We start from the raw sequence: 20,446 nt of genomic DNA, 5'->3' as shown, positions 1-20,446 counted from the left end.
GTACTCGATTGGACACAGATCGGAAAGGTCAAGGGACATTTCGTCCCCCTGTAGAGCATGTTGGGTTACAACAGCGGTATGTGGGCGAGTGTTATCTTGTTGGAAAACACCCCCTGTAATGCTGATTATGAATGGCAGCACAAAAGGGCGAATCACCAGACTGATATACAAATTTGCAGTCAGGGTGCGTGACATAACTACTCGAGTGCTCCTGGCGTCATATGAGATGGTGCACCAGACCATAACTCCAAGTTTAGGTCCATTGTGTCTAGCTCGCAGACAGGTTGATTACCTCAACTGGCCTCCTCCTAACGAACACACGACCATTACTGACACTGAGGCACAATCAGCTTTCACCGGGAAACACAACAAACCTCCACGCTACCCTCAGATGAGCTCTCGCTTGACACAACTGAAGCCGCAGATGGCGGTGGTTTGCAGTGAGTGGAATGAACGCTACAGGACGTCTGGCTCAGAGCTGTCCTTGAAGTACCGATTTATAACAATTCTTTGTGTCACTGTGGTGCCAAATGCTGCTTACATTGCTGCTGCAGATGCAGTACGATACACCAGTCATACGTCGAACACGATGGTCTTCCTTGTCTGTAGTGCCACGTGGCCGTCCGGAGACCGGTCTACGCGCGACTGTATATTTCTCGTGACCACTGCTGCCAGCTATCATGTACAGCGGCTACATTCTTGCCAAGTCTTTCTGCAATATCACTGAAGGAACATCCAGCTTTTCGTAGCCCTATTACACCACCTCGTTCAAAGTCACTGAGGTGATGATAATTGCGTCTTTGTCGCCTTAAAGCCATTCTTGATTAACATCAATTCACCACGTCCAATCTCAAAGGTAGCTAATGCCCACGACCGTTACAGTGTGTATTTAAAGCAAACCTGATTTTCATCCTTATCGTGGTGCTACTAATGGCTGTCTCACGCGACTGGCGTGAAATGTGAAACGACATCATCTTTCAGATGTAGAAACACGCCTACCGAGTTCCGTTTGGAACAGAAAAAACCGTCTTTGCTGCACAAGACAGGTGGAGTGGAGTGATTTTAACTTCCGTTCATGTCACACAACTCCTTCTTGGCGTTTCGATTTCCTTTTTCCGTCAGTGTATTTATAAAATTGACGTGGAAATGTCCGTTGTTAATGAACAGAAGAACTGTCCATCACAGGTAATGCTGGAAACCGTTATTTCGACTGCGCACCTCCCGCATACTCTGTTGCGAGACTTTACTGTTTTATTACGTTTGAGTGAATGAGAGGAGCAGATTTGGACCAGTCGAATGCAACATAAAATAATGCTCACAATAAAGCAGGGCACGTTCATTGTCGAGTATTGGGCGAATCACAGTTCGTGGAGAACGTGTGCGGAAGTGAAACTTCCTGGCAGATTAATACTGTGTGCCGGACTGAGACTCGAACTCGGGACCTCTGCCTTACGTGGGCAAGTGCTCTACCAACTGAGCTACCCAAGCACGACTCACGCCCCGTCGTCCTCGCAGGAGAGCTTCTGTTAAGTTTGGAAGGTAGGAGACTAGGGAGACGAGGTACTGGCGGAAGTAAAGCTGTGAGGACGGGGCGTGAGTCGTGCTTGGGTAGCTCAGTTGGTAGAGCACTTGCCCGCGTAAGGCAAAGGTCCCGAGTTCGAGTCTCGGCCCGGCACACAGTTTTAATCTGCCAGGTAGTTTCATATCAGCGCACACTCCGCTGCAGAGTGGAAATCTCATTCTAGTGTGCGGAAGTATTTGCGTAAGCATTAAGACTAGAAGTGCTTTGGCAAAAGCTCCAGCGAAGTCTGATAGGGAAAACTCAGTGGCAAATAGTGCATGACGGGCTATGTAACGAATAAAATACATAACTATTCGAAAAGAGTTCGGTAAGGAGCAAAACAGGTCATGTGGCTAGAAATGCGCTCCAAGGGAACTACACCCACTTGAAGTTGGAGGTAAAAGATCTTTGATAGTGTTGGTTTCAGTGATTGAAATCACACATAAGAACGCACCAGACAAGTGGGAACTTTCTGTCCAGACTAGAGTTTTAGCTCCAGCCTCAAGAGACGGTCGCCAATAATCCCCGCCTACACACTGATGCTGAACCCGTACTGATGGTTCGCTGCCACCTTACTCTGGGGATTCTCCGTTACTGACAGGTGGGTATTGTAAAGGCTGACGATACAGTCCCTAGCAATTGTAGCCTCATCTGTGAGCCTTATTTGTGAATAAGATGGATGACAGAAATCCCCGCAGAATGGTGACATATGCGACCAACCAGCGACAAAACCGTCGCCGTGGAGGCAAGTCCGTAGGTAATGAAGCCTGCACGCGTTGTAAGTGATACAGATGGCAGTTTTGTAGAATATTCCACACAGTCTTCTGTCTTGCCTCATGTTGGCGAGTCACCTCCCAGGTGCTGATACTAAGCTAATATTCTACATTGCTCAACACCGTTTATTTCCATGGTCAAGTGGCTGTATCTCTCTTGGAACGAATTTCCGGCCATATGTCCATATGACATTTTCTGCTCTTATACTTTCAGGAATCGCTCCCATTTGCCAAAATTATTCTGTATAGCAGAAAATTCTCTTGCCACTTTTGATGCGAGAATATTGTGCATAACTCAAAGGGCATAATGCAGTTTTGCTGTAAAGGCATTTCCCATCTCTCCAAAACAGACCAGCGCTACCAGAATAGCCTCGTACTCCTCCTACACACCTGGAGTGTGTTGTCAGTGTGCCATCTGCCCATTCTAATAGTCCCGGACCCCGCCAGTCTTTTGTACTGCTAATCCTGCAAAAGGCAACAGAAGCTCGGCAGGAGGGTTGCGGATTGACAACGGATGCAGACAAGGCCAGCAGCCGCTTGGGTCACGTGCAGCCACTTAACAATAGAAGTGGTCGCCCCCAACGCATTCACACACACCACACTTTCAGTTAGCACTTCTACATGCGAGACAAATCGCAGAAGTCGAAAACAAAATCTGGCTAACTATTTTTCGCTGTTGGATGTACATGTTAGTCATCAATCGTTTTTGCTAGTGCGATATGCTGTACATCAGCAGTTTCGAATTCGCCAGCACGATGAAACGAGTTTAACAGTACACTACTTTCGTAATATTTTTAAAAAGAGAGATCACGATTTTATTATGGGTTTCAGTGAACTCATAAGGACGAAGAGAAGAAGACTGTACAAGAATAGGTGTTTAAAAATCTTATCCACGTCAGTTAGTGCATTCGAAATCGTTCTATCACACGCATGCGGAATTATGAAAAGTTTAAGATTATTGCACTTTACAATTTTGGAGACTTGAAATGGCTAGAAATCCCCCAGATGAGTAAAGGCAAATTCCTGTTCTTCTGTACAGAATTAGCGGATGTTATGTCACCAACCATTGATTGTAGGCGAAAGCCTTCGGCACTAAAAGAGAGAGTGGGAATGTCAGTTTATAAATCAACGAGCTATGCAAAACATAAGGTTGTTATGAATCAGCCCGATTTTTCTAATCAGTAAATATATCATAAATTATGTGCGTCTTTTCGTCTAATAAAGATAAAATATGCTTCTTTCCAACTAAATACAGCAAACGAATAACTTCCTAGTGAGTCGAATACTTCTTACTCTCTGATACTTCACATGAAAACGCTTCGCCTGTATCATATATACTATTTCTCAAGACGACATACCTTTCTCTCGATACATACTAATGAATGCAGTATCGTTAGAAAGGTTTTATAACCGGCTTCTGACATTGCATACCGATTTTGCGCTAAAACCTAATATTTGAGGAAACTTTCAACATAAAGGAGACTTTTAACTATCAGTGGGCAAAATGGCATCATGGACGCCCAGATTCTTATCTATATTTTACGAAGCTAACCTATAAATCACGAATAAGAGACTCCCCTTTCATGTTATCTTATTACAAATACCATTTTATTTGTTTTAAAGCTGGATAATTTGTGTACAGCATTATCATAGATAATAACCGAGATCACTGCGGTAGGCCATTATTTCTGCCACTACACCTTAAAGAAAATGTAAAACAAAAAGTACATGAAGTTTATATTATTACGTCAAATATCGTTTACACCGAGATATTGTAATGCTCTGTAAAGAATTCTGTTCAAAATTATGTGCATTGAAGTTTATATACAATAATATATCACAAATTCATGATTATTATTTCACGTCGTTCGATTCATGTTTAAAAATGCTTTCTCTTCATTCCCACAACTACCCTTATCCCAACGACTAGATATCTGCCAAATATTCTCATTATTTAAAATTAAAAAAGTGCGAAAGTTTCGCACGGGTCCAATACTTTAAAACGCAAGTAGCAGTCTGACAACTGAATCATGATGCTCCAGTGCGGCATTGTGTTTACTTGGCGCGAATACCGACTGTGGAAGTTAAAATCGGTAAACAAAAACCGCATTTCATGAATAGATATTGGATTATTTCTTTGACCAACCGGAAGTTGTACTGGGAAATCGGTATACAGAAAATCGAATCTGAGAGCCCATGTAAACGTAGTGACTGCTGGCTAGTCGAATTACGTGCTGATATTATCTTCTGAACGATTTCCGACTTTGATTCTCATACTGATTGCTGCACAGAAATGCGTTAATAATTCCACATTAATTCATAACGGAGAAAATACGCCAAAGTTCCAGTCACATTAGGCACTTCCATTCCGGCCGAAATGCGCCTTTGACAATGAGAAAAGCTAGGAAAATGACGCTGAAGCAACTTTCTCTAAGGCTATTGATTATCCACTGTAAGTCCAAGAGACTTGGTGGAGAAGTCGTTTGGACATTATTAGTTAATTTTATTGTTTTATAGCTGATGATTTACATTTGTTGGCTTAATATTCCTGCGACTGACGATTGACTATTAATCTTTGTTAAAACATGGGACATCCGAAACAGTTACTGTCTTGGCATCTTGCACACGGCTGCAGTTTTAAAATTGCTTGGTTGTTTTAAAGTTTCTGTGGAAAAACGAACTTGATATACATTCATAATAGGTTCTCTCTAATCGCACAGTTTGGCAGCAACCCATGCGAAACGCATCGCTTCGCCAAACAATGGCGAGGAGAGCTGATGATGTACAATTGGATGTATTTTGATGCAGTCTTCGAGGGATGTGATCCCCCCCCCCCCTCACTCTCTCTCTCTCTCTCTCTCTCTCTCGCTCTCTCGCTCTCTCTCTCTCTCTCTGTCTCTCTCTCTCTCTCCCTCTCTCTCTCTCTCTCGATGGGCCGATTTTACCTCCACCGGGAAACTACTGTTCACGTGTAGCTGCCCAGGGCCAAATTGAAACAAACGGAATACGAAATCCTGTACGCTTCAGTTGCAGGATTCTTCTTGGAAAGTTATTTGCAGAATCCTCGTGGACGCTGTAAGTACAATCTTTACTTGGTAATTTATCACTAATCCCAAATTTTCCATAACCTTTAGTTTTCACGCCTTTCATGGGAATATTAATAAGTACAATATATTGACAATAATTTCGGTTTATTTGCAGTGTAAATGGCTAAAAAATGGAAACAAAAAACTGTTCCCACATAGCGATTCGAGCCGATGACCTTTGGATTCCCGTTCCGTACACTTTTCGTTGCGCCAACTGCTGTCAGACGACTAGACAGACAAATGGCTCTCTCCTCGCCCGACCCGCTCCGAAACGCCATTTTCTTCTAAACGCTTGAATATCTGGAACTCCCACATCTGTCACTTTCATTTGAGGGCAGCCCTTGAAATATACTCCACTTCGGAGAATGATTTGCAGACTCTTTGGAAAATACGCGATAGTTAACAGATGGAACGAATCAAGTCGCGCAAGTGGCTATAGGTTACATGATTTTTCAGGAATCTCTTAATACATATTACTAATAGTTGTAGATGAAATTTAAACATTGTAGAGGTACAGAGATTGGACAAAATGTGGTTCAACATAAATGCAGATGCTGGCGAAACCTGCTTGTTGCGCTGTTGTACTTGACCACGAACGGCACTTGTGCAATGTCCTCAGCAAGTTGCAAGTGTCAGAACAGTCGTCTGTGTAGTTGAGAGTGCATTATGTCTGCGCTTTGTGAATTCTAAAGTGGGCTAATATTTGGTGCTCGTATTGTGTGTGCTTCCGTAACCAAGATAGCCGAAGTGTATAGCGTTTCAGGAGGCAGTTATCGAAGATTTCTACCGCATAGGGAGAGCGAAAAACCATCATCCGCTAAGTCACAATGTGGGCAAAAGAGTGTGCTGTGTCATTGAAGAGGATTGTGACAAAAAATAAGAAGACGACAGCTACAAAAGTGACTTTAGAATAGAATGTCGCACTCGCGAACTGTGTCAACACCAAAACAACACGGAGTTCCATAAGCAGGGCATTACAGGACAAGCTCGAGCTGGAATTCCAAAACCACTCATCTATGAAGCATATGCCCGTAATAAGAAAACTTGGCGCCGAAGCCATAAAACCTGGACTATGAAGCAATGGAGGAAGTCATTTGGACCGATGTGCCTTGTTTCACACTGTTTACAACTTCTGGCTGAGTTTACGTTCCAAGAGTGTAACATGTTGGGAGTTCGGTGATGATTTATCGTGATATTCCGTGGGCCCCATGGTTTCTCTGCAAGGTCGCTTAACTGTCAAGGACAATGTGACCATTTTGTCTGATCAGGTTCATCCCACGGCACAAAGTTTGTTCCCCAATGGTGATGCTGTGTTCCCAGACCACAGGCCCCTGGTCACACAACTCGCATCATCCAAGACTAGTTTTGTGAGCAAGAGGATGAATTGTTGTGTCTTCGCCACGACAGTCACCGGATCTCATTTTTACTGACCATTTCTGGCCTACTTTGGAGAGAAAAGTGTGTGATAGCTATCCACCTGAACTTTCCACTTTTTCAGAGAAAATTGTGTAAGATTCGTTGGAAAACCTCACAGGGTCTGTATTTACACATTTCGAGATGACTGGAAGGTGCATTGAATGCCAATGGGCTTCCTACACCGTATTAGCCATGGCAATGCGTTGTGTTTTCGGTGTGTCCATATTTTTGTTTATCTGTCTTGTCAGTAATGTATTGACTTTATATCCTCGACGTTGCACTGTTGGCTAGATACTTTCTTCACGGCTGACCATATGTTCCTAATTTTATCCTCGGAATTAGCTATTCTACACTGATGCGCCGAAAAAACTGGTATAGGCATGCGTATTCAAACACAGAAATATGTAAACAGTCAGAATACAGCGCTGCGGTCCGGCGCAGTTGTAAGATCGGTTGCTGCTGCTACAATGGCAGCTTATCAAGATTAGACTGATTATGAACGTGGTGCACGAGCGATGGGACACAGCATCTCCGAGGTAGCGATGAAGTGAGGATTTTCCGGTACGACATTTCACGAGTGTACCGTGAATATCAGGAATCCGGCAAAACATCAAATCTCCGAAATCGCTGCGGCCGGTAAAATATCCTGCATGAACGGGACCAACGACGACTGAAGAGAGTCGTTCAGCATGACAGAATTGCAACCATTCCGCAAATTGCTGCATATGTCAGTGCTGGGCCATCAACAAGTGTCAGCGTACGAACCATTCAACGAAATATCATCGATATGGGCTTTCGGAGCCGAAGGGCCACTCGTGTACCCTTGACTACTGCACGACATAAAGCTTTACATCTCATCTGGGCCCGTCAATGCCGAAATTGGACTGTTGATGACTGGAAATATGTTGCCTGGTCGGACGAGTCACGTTTCAAATTGTATCGAGCGGATGGACGTGTAAAGGTATGGAGACAGCAAAGAAAAAGTAAAGAAAACACTGGGTGGTTTTAAGGTACGCTCTGACTATACAGGGTTCTCCATTGATCGTGACTGTGCGAAATATCTCACGAAATAAGCGTCAAACGGAAAAACTACAAAGAATGAAACTTGTCTAGCTTGAAGGGAGAAACAGGGGGCGCTATGGTTGGACCGCTAGATGGCGCTGACATAGGTCAAACGGATATTAACTGCGTCTTTTTAAATAGGAACCCCATTTTTATTACATATTCGTGTAGTACGTAAAGAAATATGAATGTTTTAGTTGGACCACTTTTTTCGCTTTGTGATAGATGGCGCTATAATAGTCACAAACATATGGCTCACAATTTTAGACGAACAGTTGGTAACAGGTAGGATTTTTAAATTAAAATACAGAACGTAGGTACGTTTGAACATTTTATTTCAGTTGTTCCAATGTAATACATGTACCTTTGTGAACTTATCGTTTCTGAGAAAGCATGCTGTTACAAAGTGATTACCTGTAAATACCACAGTAATGCAATAAAGACTCAAAATGATGTCCGTCAACCTCAATGCATTTCGCGATTCGTGTAACAACATTCCTCTCAACAGCGAGTAGTTCGCCTTCCGTAATGTTCGTACATGCATTGACAATGGGCTGACGCATGTTGTCAGGCGTTGTCGGTGGATCACGATAGCAAATATCCTTCAATTTTCCCCACAGAAAGAAATCCGGGGACGTAGGATCCGGTGAACGTGCGGGCCATAGTATGGTGCTTCGACGAACAATCCACCTGTCATGAAACATACTATTCAATACCACTTCAACCGCACGCGAGCTATGTGCCATCATGTTGGAAGTACATCGCCATTCTGTCATGCAGTGAAACATCTTGTAGTAACATCGGTAGAACATCACGTAGGAAATCACCATACATTGCACCATTTAGATTGCCGTCAATAAAATGGGGGCCAGTTATCCTTCCTCCCATAATGCCGCACCATACATTAAACCGCCAAGGTCGCTGATGTTCCACTTGCCGCAGCCATCGTCGATTTTCCGTTGCCCAATAGTGTATAGTATGCCGGTTTACGTTACCGCTGTTGCTGAATGACGCTTCGCCGCTAAATAGAACGCGTGCAAAAAATCTGTCATCGTCCCGTAATTTCTCTTGTGCCCAGTGGCAGAACTGTACACGACGTTCAAAGTCGTCGCCATGCAATTCCTGGTGCATAGAAATATGGTACGGGTGCAATCGATGTTGATGTAGCATTCTCAGCACCGACGCTTTTGAGATTCCCGATTCTAGCGCAGTTTGTGTGCTACTGATGTGCAGATTAGCCGCGACAGCAGCTAAAACATCTACTTGGGCATTATCATTTGTTGCAGGTCGTGGTTGACGTTTCACACGTGACCGAACACGTCTTGCTTCCTTAAATAACCGGTGCAGATTAGCCGCGACAGCAGCTAAAACATCTACTTGGGCATTATCATTTGTTGCAGGTCGTGGTTGACGTTTCACACGTGACCGAACACGTCTTGCTTCCTTAAATAACGTAACTATCCGGCGAACGGTCCGGACACTTGGATGATGTCGTCCAGGATACCGAGCAGCATACATAGCACACGCCCGTTGGGCACTTTGATCACAAAAGCCATACATCAACACGATATCGACCCCTTCCGCTATTGGTAAACGGTCCCTTTTAACACGGGTAATGTATCACGAAGCAAATATCGTCCGCACTGGTGGAATGTTGCGTGATACCACGTACTTATACGTTTGTGACTATTACAGCGTCATCTATCACATAGAGAAAAAAGGGGTCCAACTAAAACATTCATATTTCTTTACATACTACACGAATATGTAATAAAAATGCGTGTTCCTATTTTATAAAAAAAGGCACTTGATATCCATTTGACTTATGGCAGCGCCATGTAGCGGACCAACCATAGCGCCATCTGGTTTCCCCCTTGAAGCTAGACGAGTTTCGTTCTTTGTAGTTTTTTCGTTTGATGCTTATTTCGTGAGATATTTGGCACGGTCACTATCAGTGGACCACCCTGTATGATGCAGTGTAATTTTACAAGATCGTATTACACTGTCTGCACACTATTTTAATATATGATGTATTACCTAACACATTACATATTTACCACATTTTCAACTTTCGTATTTGTAAGTCAACCATTTCAACTGACTGGCTGAAAAATATGTCTGATGCGTTAACCTTCGCCACGGTGTACAAGGACTTAAAGTCAAAACTCATAATCCATCGGCTGAAACAATATGAGCTCTCAGCTGTCGTTCCGCTGGCATCATCCAGTTATTCCTCCCTGAGTCCTAGTTCATTACTGAATCTGAAAATTACTGAAGAGATCAGTCGAGATAGTTTCAGTGGAAGGTATGTGAATTGAAATCGCATCTGACTAACGGAATTCGCACAGTATCTGTAATGTACTGTCTTATTTATGGATTCTTCTGTCAGTTATTGGTAGGAAAATTCCATATTTAATGTTGAATAACATGTAAACTATTATTGTTCTAGTGATTTTTGTTTATTTCTAACTAGTTTTCGGATTACTGGGCCATCTTCAGTTAAAAACTGACTAGCGTCCGCAAGGGACACTAGTTCTAGGGTAATCAAACATTATAAGCAAAGATACAATCCAACTGCACAGAATGTCGTGCAAAATTTGTTTTGTAAATTTGTAAATTACACTTTACCCAGTGGACAATATTAAACGCAATCAATTATTAAACTACACAATATTACAATATTACAGATTACTTGGTTATGATGCTATCGTTCATGAGGTCATGACATTGGTTGACAACTGCCTAACTGAGCACTTACGTTGAGCAACAAACGTGTTTCACACTGTAAATTACAGCTTATGCAATTGACAATATTAAACACAGTAAATGGTTAAAATACATAATATTACACTGTTACAAGTTATTTTGTTACAATGTTGAAGTCTGTGAAGTAAGACAGGTAAGGAATATGAAATTAGTTTTAATTTTTTTCGCAGTATATGTCATTGTGATGCTTTGTAGGCATGTGGCTGACTGACTGCATCATCTGAAGCTTAAAAGTGGAGATGTGCTGAGGTTTTCTAAATATGGGATAGTACCCCTACTGGTTTCCGATGTGGCTGTTGCCGTACAGGAGGCTTACACATAGAGCCCTTTTCTTTTCTTTGCTTCTCGTGTAGAATGTTGTCAGCTAAGTCAGCGATATAGCCATTGTTAGATGCAATACTTTTAACAGTATCTGTGATTTAGGAAAGCTATCTGACAGAATAGTGAGAACCTACAATTATAAAACTTCATTTTATGTAAGAGGCACTACAACTCATATCTTATTCAACAACAAGGAAAAAACAAATTTGTTAAGTAACAATTATGTTTATAAAATCACTTGCCATGACTGCAAAAACCTGCATATTGGTCAAACAGGCAGCGCTATAGCAACTATACTGACTGAACAGGAACGCAGAAAGAGATTACGTAAATTAGACTCCACCTTTGCCGGAAAAATGCTGAACAGAGAACACAGATGCCAATTCCTCACAGCGCTAGATATAGCCAAGAGCCGGCCGGTGTGGCCGTGCGGTTAAAGGCGCTTCAGTCTGGAACCGCGTGATCGCTACGGTCGCAGGTTCGAATCCTGCCTCGGGCATGGATGTGTGTGATGTCCTTAGGTTAGTTAGGTTTAAGTAGTTCTAAGTTCTAGGGGACTGATGACCACAGATGTTAAGTCCCATGGTGCTCAGAGCCGTTTGAACCATATAGCCAAGAAATGAAGAGAACTAAGTCTGTCAAAAGCACTTGAGATAAACAAACATTTAGCTAAAAATCCTCAGCTGGTTCTGAATAATCTATTATAGTTCAGCACAGCCACACTTTTAAGCTTCACATGATGAAGTCAACCAGCCACATACTCACATACCGTCACAATGACACATACTGCTACACAAAATTAAAATACAATAGAAATTCATATTCCTTACCTCGCTTACCTACAGTATAACAATATAACCTGTGTTACTGGAATATTGTGTATCTTAATCATGTACTGTGTTTAATATTGCCCACTGCATAAACTGTATTTTACAATGCAAAACATGTTTGTTGTTCAACATAACTGACTATTTCTCAGTTAGACAGTTCACGACCTCAAAAACTATACCATCATAACCAAATAATTTGTGATACTGTAATACAGTATATTTTAATTAGTTATTGTGTTTAACACTGTCCATTGCGTAAAGTATAATTTATAATGTTTAAATATTAACAGTTGTGAAAAGGATGGATTGTTGCTTACCGTGAGGAAGATACACTGAGTTGCAGATAGGCACAACGAGGAGACTGTTACAAACTTTTGTCCGGAGTCTTCCTCAGAAAAGAAAGGCTAAAGTCCGGCTAAAGCGGCCAGAGATAGCGGTCATGTGTGCCTCCTTCTGTGAATGTGTGTGTGTTTTCCTTTCTTTTCTGAAGAAGGCTTTGGCCGGAAGCTGAGTGTGTTACAGGCTTTTCGTTGTGCCTGTCTGCAGCTCATCGCGTCGTCTTTGCACTGAGTGGCAGTCTATCCCTTTCACAATTATTGACATTCCAACCTAGACTGTTTGGTACACAACATAAATGAAGAGAGCTCAGTTTGACAGTTTCTCAACTAGCGGCACGACCTCACAAAATTTAGCATTATAACAATGTAATCTGTAACACTGTAATATTGTGTAGTCTATTTATTGCGTTTAATATTGCCCATTGCATATAGTATAGTTTATAACGTTACAAAACAAGTCTGTTGCACAACATTCTGTGCAGGTGGGTTGTATCTTTGTTTATAACGTTTGTTTACCTAAAAACAAATGTCTCTTGCAGACGCTAGTCAGTTCTTTCCTGAAGATGACCCAATAATCTAAAAACTAGTTAGAAATAAACAAAAATCAATAAAAGAAAAACAGTTTATTTTTATTCAACCTTCAAATTTACTGTATTGACTAACCAGCTGATTAAAATCGAACGCCAGACCAGTACCGAAGATATACAGTGAAAGTGGCCTAGAAATAAGTCTGTCATATTTAGATTACCTGAGAAGAATCACAATCAGGCAACTCATGTATTTACTGACATTGTTATAAATTCACTTCACGTATAGCAGATGTCCAATATTGGCAAGTACACTACTGGCCATTAAAATTGCTACACCAAGAATATAACGTGCTACAGACACGAAATTTAACCGACAGGAAGAAGATGCTGTGATATGCAAATGAGTAGCTTTTCAGAGCATTCACAAAAGATTGGCGCCGGTGGCGACACCTACAACGTGCTGACGTGAGGAAAGTTTCGAACCGATTTCTCATACACAAACAGCAGTTGACCGGCGTTGCCTGGTGAAACGTTGTTGTGATGCCTCGTGTAAGGAGGAGAAATGTGTACCATCACGTTTCCGACTTTGATAAAGGTCGGATTGTAGCCTATCGCGATTGCGGTTTATCGTCTTGCAACATTGCTGCTCGCGTTGGTCGAGATCAAATGACTGTTAGCAGAATATGGAATCGGTGCGTTCAGGAGGGTAAATGCGGAAGGCCGTGCTGGATCCCAACGGCCTCGTATCACTAGCAGTCAAGATGACAGGCATCTTATCCGCATGGCTGTAACGGATCGTGCGGCCACGTCTCGATCCCTAAGTCAACAGATGGGGACGTTTGCAAGACAACAACCATCTGCACGAACAGTTCGACGTCGTTTGCAGCAGCATGGACTATCAGCTCGGAGACCATGGCTGCGGTTACCCTTGACGCTGCATCACAGACAGGAGCGCCTGCAATGGTGTACTCAACGACGAACCTGGGTGCACGAATGGCAAAACGTCATTTTTTCGGATGAATCCAGGTTCTGTTTACAGCATTATGATGGTCGCATCCGTGTTTCGCGACATCGCGGTGAATGCACGTTGGAAGCGTGTATTCGTCATCGCCATACTGGCGTATCACCCAGCATGATGGTATGGGGTGCCATTGGTTTCATGTCTCGGTCACCTCTTGTTCGCATTGACGGCACTTTGAACAGTGGACGTTACATTTCAGTAGTGTTACGACCCGCGGCACTACCCTTCAAAAAAATGGTTCAAATGGCTCCGAGGACTATGTGACTTAACTTCTGAGGTCATCAGTCCCCTAGAACTTAGAACTACTTAAACCTAACTAACCTAAGGACATCACACACACCCATGCCCGAGACAGGATTCGAACCTGCGGCCGTAGCGGTTCCAGACTGTAGCGCCTAGAACCGCTCGGCCACCCCGGCCGGCTACCACCTCTCATTCGATCCCTGCGAAGCCCTACATTTCAGCAGGATAATGTACGACCGCATGTTGGAGGTCCTGTACGGGCCTTTCTCGATACAGAATATGTTCCACTTCTGCCCTGGCGAGCACATTCTCCAGATCTCTCACCAACTGAAAACGTCTGGTCAATGGTGGCCGAGCAACTGACTCATCAAAATACGCCAGTCACTACTCTTGATGAACTGTGGTATCGTGTTGAAGCTGCATGTGCAGCTGTACCTGTACACGCCATCCAAGCTCTGTTTGACACAATGCCCAGGCGTATCAAGGCCTTTATTACGGCCAGAGGTGGTTGTTCTGAGTACTGATTTCTCAGGATGTATGCACCCAAACTGCGTGAAAATGTAATCACATGTCAGTTCTAGTATAATATATTTGTCCAATTAATACCCGTTTATCATCTGCATTTCTTCTTGGTGTAGCAATTCTAATGGCCCGTAGTGTAATATGGGAAACACAAGAGACGATTACATTATTATCATAATACACTGCCCGACATAAATGATAAGCACCCAGAAAGGTAGGAGGAAACGAAATGAAACTTCACGACTTGAGACTTTATTTGATGTTATTTCAGTGATTAAAAAATTGAGCTACATTTATATATAACATAACTGTATGGGTCCAGTTATCTGTGTGATGTTGCACGTCCTCTGGCCTGGATGCATATACACTGATTCGGTTGGATAGGATGTCATAAAGCCGTTGTATCCTCTCCAGAGGATGGCTTGCCAACAACTATTGTAAATTATCGTTGACACCCAGGATACTGGCACTGCCACGGAGTTGACATCAGAGCTCATCCTTCACATGCTCCATGGGGGACGAATCTGGGTATCTTGTTGGCCCTGGGAGTACCTCACCATCACGCACACAGTTCATAGAGATACGTTCCATGTGAGGGCGAACATATTCCTGTTGAAAAACGGCATCACGATATTGTCGTTTGAGAGGTAACACAAGATGACGTATGATGCCCATGACGTATCATTGTGCCGTTGAGCGTTTCCTCAGTAAGTACGAGCCGTGAACTGAAGGCATACCCGATGGCTTCCCGCAATATGGCGCCAGAAGTAACACCTATGTGCCTTTCCACTCTCCCCATATTCATCATCATTTCATCCCCATCCGGCCCCCAAGTCGTCCAATGTGGCGTCGAATGTAATAATACCTGTACCAAGGTGGCCAGACCTGCCCCGCCAGGGGCCTCCCGCCCAATGACGCCAAACGCTCATTTCCATATAACAGCCAAAGTCACCGACGATGGTCATCTGGGATGGTGCTGAACCGCGATTGATTGCTGAATCCAATACGACGCCATTCATCAGCAGTCCATGCTTCCCGGTTGTGGCACCACTCCAGACGCAGCCGTTTGTTTTGTGGAGCTAACGGCGGCCTGGGAATGGGACGGTAATTCCTTAGTCCATCTGCTTCTATTCTCCGACCACTGGTGCGTGATGATACACAATGTTGCAGGGAGTCCATTACTTGTTCTCGGGTAGCAAACGCAGATGATGATGTTTGGCTTGTGGGGCTCCCAACTGCGCGGTCATCTGCACCCGTACAAAGTCCCAGTTTTGACACAGTCCAATTTTTTTCACTATCCAATCTAGCCACTGTCACGAATGATGATGATGATGATGATGATGATGATGATGATGATGAAGATGAAATGATGAGGACAACACAAACATCCCGTCCCCAGGAAGGGAAAATCCCGAACCCGGCCGGGAATCGAACCCGGGACCCCGTGATCCTGAGGCAGCAACGCGCAAACGCAGATGTGAAGGCTTGCGATGGTTTGGTGCACAACACCGCGATCCTCCTCGTGGAAGTCAGACGTGGGTGACCAGAACCTTGACGACGAGTACCCCTGCCATCATGTTCGCATGCAGTCCAACATCAAGCCACTGTTACATCTGACTGCCCCACAAATTTGGCACAACTGAACAATTCGGTCAGTTAGCCAAATGGAGGCCCACTTTCCGGCACCTTTAATACTCTGTCATGTGGAAATAACGCTATTTCACACGAGTGTCCTTCACAGTGATCACTCAACATCGGAAGGTGTTTATGCCGCTTTTATACCTTAACAGGCTTAGAAATAACAATAAACACCATCAACATTAATGCACTCTGGGGGCAGCTCTACCTGTCATAGAGAATTGCTACATCTTTTACGTACTCGCGCCGGCCGGGGTGGCCGAGCGGTTCTAGGCGCTACAGTCTGGAACCGCGCGACCGCTACGGTCGCAGGTTCGAATCCTGCCTCGGGCATGTGTGTGTGTGATGTCCTTAGGTTAGTTAGGTTTAAGTAGTTCTAAGTTCTAGGGGACTGATGACCTCAGAAGTTAAGTCGCATAGTGCTCAGAGCCATTTGAACCAAATATGTTGAGAGGCACCCACTTGCCTTTCTCATACTGTGGCATCAAGCAGTCAGGCCTGCAAGATGTGTGGTTTGCCAAGCGAGTGGATTCTTCCTTAATTTAAACTACTTTAACATGAATACTCGTATCTTACTATTTAGTTACAAATTATCCTCCTGTAAAAATACTGCACAATGGAAACACGCATCTGACCTTCAGTGATTTATAGAACTCTGTTAGTACACTACGCACTGGCAATACCACATTTACTCTTTTGTCTTTGATTTAACGGCTTTTATATAAATTCGGGACATTATGGCAACATACAATTTAATGAAAAAGGCCACCAATCTCTTTCTTATCACCAGCTGATTTATTCCTAAACACACAAATTCTACAACCTACGACAATATCATAAGAGAATTTCCGCCCAATGGGCATAGCTTTACATTAGAGAATCTCTATACTATGGTCTCGTAATCTATCTACCACAACTGTGCACTCCCTGGATCGGATGGTGGATCTTTTATTATACCTCACACTTCACCTCTCACAATCATCCTCCCGAAACATTCCTCCAGATCGAGCGATACAGAAGGAACAGGCATACCCACAAAAATCTTCCGAAACTACCTTGCTACTCCCATGCAAAACACACTGCAAATAATTACAAGACATACACAACACAACAATCTGAAATAATACACAAAAACTGTTACAACTTCATCATTTTCCGCTTTCCCACTTCAATCAAATCCCAGTTTCACACGACACTGCCCCACTTTGTAAATCCAGTTTCCTACTGTGAACTCTGGAGATAAACGCTCGTCTTCCTGTGCAATGCAAGCCAAGTGGCGTTGCTGGAAAAACGGCCGACTCACCTTGATTTTCTCTCAGAGTTTAAATTTAGCGTCACACGGAATGATATTTCTTATATACTTCAACTTATGATACACACGCAATTCTTAGATATTTCAGCTTATTGTACACGCGCTATTAATTCTCAAATATTTCAGCTTATGGTACACACGATATTAATTCTTAAATATTTCAGCTTATTGTACACACGCTATTAATTCTCAAATATTTCAGCTTATGGTACACACGATATTAATTCTTAAATATTTCAGCTTATTATACACACGCTAGTATCTCAACTTATAACTACACGTGGGCTCTTTGTGACCGTTGGTTTACTACAATCCCCTTAAAATTACCTGCCTCACTTTGTAATTTTCCCCACAAAAGGTCCTGTGAAAGAGAAATTATTAATTCTAACTACTCTTATATATTCCACATCCATACCATGCCTCCACACTTTCATTACGGAGCACAATAAAAAAACAGGTCTTTACAGCAGAAGGTTCAGCGCCAGAGTGCCGAGTCTGAAACATGGCCGTCTTTTCGTTCTCTCGCACCTCTCTCGAAGTGGGAGAAGCACCTTGCTACCTTATTGGTCGGCCACATTTCAGACGCCCCAAAGCTCTGGTAACTTCCATCTCTTTGGTCTCACCAAAGGTAGCCGAAGGATCGACTCAAAGATGCTCATATATTCCCATTCACTATCTGTGGTTAGCAGACGACCATACATTTATTCATTTCACAGATCTCACCAAACTGGATGTAGGGATTTATTTTGAGGAAGTGCACATGTGATCAATTAAATAAATAAATTGTCATTCTTTCCCATACTGGTATCCGGCTTCGCTGTATTAATTGAAATTGAGTTACTTTTACACAAAAAATGTGTTGTTCTGACAAGAATTTCGTACCTATTCTCAATGTTGGGCGGTACTGTACCCTTTCAATGTATGTAAAATATTTAGGCATTTTAGCAGTTCATGTGTATTAATTGTATTCACAAACTCCTCACAGTTTGTGAAGATTAGGCTTCGAACGAGTATGAAATTTTTAAATAGACTAAGATACAATATACATTTTCTAGTGATATTTGTAAACACTAAAGCTGTCTGTAGAAAAATGCGTACGGGATCCATCTCTTTTCACATCATTAATGTCAGGGAAACAAAGTTTGCGACTGTACACAGAATCTTTTCTAACTAGTGTTGGTGATATGAGCGATATAATGACTTCAAATCCTTATAGCGGTTCATCTGTTTCGGACACAGAATTTTAGTTCTCGCACGTTACGTGGAATTACGATATGTAAAAGTTTACGAACTTATCTTCACTGTAAGAATACCGTTCTCATGTCCATGTTTACACTAGATTCCGATTTTCAGACGCATTAATTAAACCGTCTCCTTATAGAAGTTGGTGCTCTGCACAAGCATTAGCTACGTTTTTAATTATCTACGCGAAGAAAAAAACAAACTGTCCTGTACCTTATTTGAAGTTGCGATTATGAACGGCACGATATCGTAGAGAACTAAAGCTTCGTTTAAAGTTGTGGATTAGTGTAAGATTAAACTGAGGCGCGCTGGAACGAGCACACACACGCCCGTGGGCTTCCTGCTGCACTCTTGGCGCTGGGAGCCTACTGTCGTAACTTGTAGCTCAACTAGCACCTTACGAGGTCCTTCCTGATACACTTAGAGAAATCACGTGGACTTGATCGTCTTCCTGTATGTGTTTCAGTAAGAGGCTCCATCAGCCACTTAATGCTGGAGCTTCCAATTGCTACGTTTCCTCTCCCCTCCACTTTCGTTATCTGAATCGGCCGGACACAGCTCGTGGAGAGACGCCTCACGCCCCAGCAAGCCAAGCCTACATGTGGACTCGTTCCGTAGCCCGTGTGGGAAACACGCCCCATCTTGTGACACCTGTGGGTAAACAGTAACCCAGTGTGAAAGCAGGCCCCGCTGCGGTGGCCATCTGTTGAGCACTGTGGGGTGTTGTGGCTGTATTTGACACGGGCTTTCTTACCCTGTCCCCTGTGGGGAGTTTCACGGGACGGACAGCTCGCATACTTCACCCGCATCTGCCAGAAAAGGCGTACATATCCCGAGACGCACTGCTAATAAGTCCGAAGGGCAGAGACAGTTTTCGGACGTCTTCGACGGAGGAGGGGACGCGTGAGTGTAAATAAATAGCACAGTGTTTCGAGTAGCGACAATAGCTTGGAATATTTACCATATGGAGGTTCTCGATTACAACGAAAATAAAAATCTTGAACAATAATTGTTTCCTTAATTTACCCAGAATTTTTACAGACACTTTAATCCTTTAGACATGTTTTTTGAGATCCCCCTATCCCAGAGGTTACTTTTCCATTTTTTCTGTTGGAAAACGTTACTCGAAATACCGAATTGAGTGATATTGGACAGCTATTTAGTTGGCACATCATCAAATACTAGAACCTATACTTTTTATTTCTTGAACTTTAGTACTGTAATTACAAAACTGTTGCTCTCGTCTGTCAGTTATTTGCAGTGTTAAAACAGAATACGTTTTTAGTGACCATGAATGAGTCTTAGAAGTGCTTTGAAGTACAAGTAAAGGTAAAAGTTAGAACCTTTTTTTTGTCGTTTACCAGTTTACTTCTAATTAAGTATTATAACTAGGCAATATAATAAAAAAGGTTTCTTTTTTTAAAAGTGAGCATAATGATCGTATCCATTCGCTACTGATAAAAATAATGTAGTTTTGTTAGAGCACAACGTAAGATACACATTTCATCTCTTTCTTGCACTATTTTTACTAGATGACACATGCCACGTCGTTTCGCGCTATCCAGTAGCATTCCATAACAATAAACTATGCCATTTTTTACTACTGCATGGATAAATAGTCATGCCTGAAACACTTCTGTGCATTTTATTTCGTTCTAACGGCTTTCAGGTTTACGCTCATGTAAGTGTCGAATTTTCTCGTTGTTAAACAGTATGTAGAGATAACAAAGACATTAAAAAAGCCTATGCAAATTTTATTTGCTAATTTAAGTTAAATATAGTTAC

The 20,446-nt window shown here is 42.7% G+C and overlaps 1 protein-coding gene and 1 non-coding gene across 2 annotated transcripts in view; both read left to right on the top strand.

Annotated features, from left to right (window-relative positions):
• Positions 1-20,446, top strand: part of LOC126249410 (secreted frizzled-related protein 1-like) — a 446,333-nt gene that overhangs the window by 318,177 nt on the left and 107,710 nt on the right. The window lies entirely within an intron of this gene.
• Positions 1,602-1,676, top strand: Trnat-cgu (transfer RNA threonine (anticodon CGU)). Its single transcript has one exon. It is a non-coding gene; the product is annotated as a tRNA-Thr (tRNA).

Source organism: Schistocerca nitens, chromosome 3 (assembly GCF_023898315.1).
Source record: "Schistocerca nitens isolate TAMUIC-IGC-003100 chromosome 3, iqSchNite1.1, whole genome shotgun sequence".
Taxonomy (NCBI): Eukaryota; Metazoa; Arthropoda; class Insecta; order Orthoptera; family Acrididae; genus Schistocerca; species Schistocerca nitens.
The sequence above is the reverse complement of the archived record's forward strand: the minus strand, read 5'-3'. Positions and strand labels throughout refer to the sequence as shown.